The sequence below is a fragment of the Scyliorhinus torazame genome, chromosome 1 (assembly GCF_047496885.1).
Source record: "Scyliorhinus torazame isolate Kashiwa2021f chromosome 1, sScyTor2.1, whole genome shotgun sequence".
Classification (NCBI taxonomy): domain Eukaryota; kingdom Metazoa; phylum Chordata; class Chondrichthyes; order Carcharhiniformes; family Scyliorhinidae; genus Scyliorhinus; species Scyliorhinus torazame.
The window spans coordinates 109,106,185-109,107,137 of NC_092707.1; the positions used below are offsets into that span (position 1 = coordinate 109,106,185).

Sequence of the window (953 nt, forward strand, 5' to 3'; positions counted from 1 at the left end):
CCCCCTCCCCCTCTCCCGCCCCCATTCCCCATCCTCACTCTCCCCATTCCCCCACCCACTACCCCCCCACTACCCCCAACCCCCTCTGCCCATTCCCCCACTCCCCATCCCACGCTCTCCATTCCCCACTCTCCCCATTCTCATTCCCCCACTCTCCCCATTCTCATTCCCCCACTCTCCCCTGATCCTCCACTCCCCATCCCCCACTCTCACTCCCCACCCCCTCTCCCCACTCTCCCCATCTCCTTCTCTCCCTGTCCCCCACTCTCTCCACTCCCTCCCCCTCTCTCCAACCCCATTCTACCCCTCTCTCCTATTCCCCTCTCTCCTATTCCACTCTCTCTTCCCCCATTTTCAGTTCCCCTGTTTACAGTCACTGCGCCCTCTGCTGGATTTAATGGTTAAGTGAGCTACCGGCGGCCTCAGAATCCGGGCCGCCCCAGTGGCCTAATGGATAAGGCACTGGCCTCCTAAGCCAGGGATTGTGGGTTCGAGTCCCATCTGGGGTGAAACACCTTTTTAAGTAACTGTTCTTTTTCAGTTTAAACTTTACTGCTCTTTCACTAAAGAATCATCCCATTCTATTTATTGGTTTTCATTAATTGACAAATACAAGGTATATGATTAATTGGAATTAAGATGTATGACTCTCTGGCTGCTCCATATGGAAAATATTAGATTTGCAAAATTCTCAATTCACCATCATTCACTAACCGTGGAATCTGTGGAGAGCCGATTAGTGACAGGAAATGCTAAGGAAGCATTGTCTTCCTGTCGACAACAAATTCAAATCGCCTTTCTCCTCACCGTGTTTGAAGCCTAATACATTGTGTAATCGGCTTTCTAATTTAGTCAAAATTCCAGGTCCTCAATCTTCAGGAAATGCGCCAGTTCGATGGATTGGTCATGCTAAAAATTGCCCCTTAGTGCCCAAAGGTTAGATGGGTTTGCGG

The 953-nt window shown here is 50.3% G+C and overlaps 1 non-coding gene across 1 annotated transcript; it reads left to right on the top strand.

Moving 5' to 3' along the window:
- Window positions 1-436: 436 nt before the first annotated feature.
- trnar-ccu (transfer RNA arginine (anticodon CCU)) lies at window positions 437-509 on the top strand. Its single transcript has one exon. It is a non-coding gene; the product is annotated as a tRNA-Arg (tRNA).
- The last annotated feature ends 444 nt before the right edge of the window (window positions 510-953 follow it).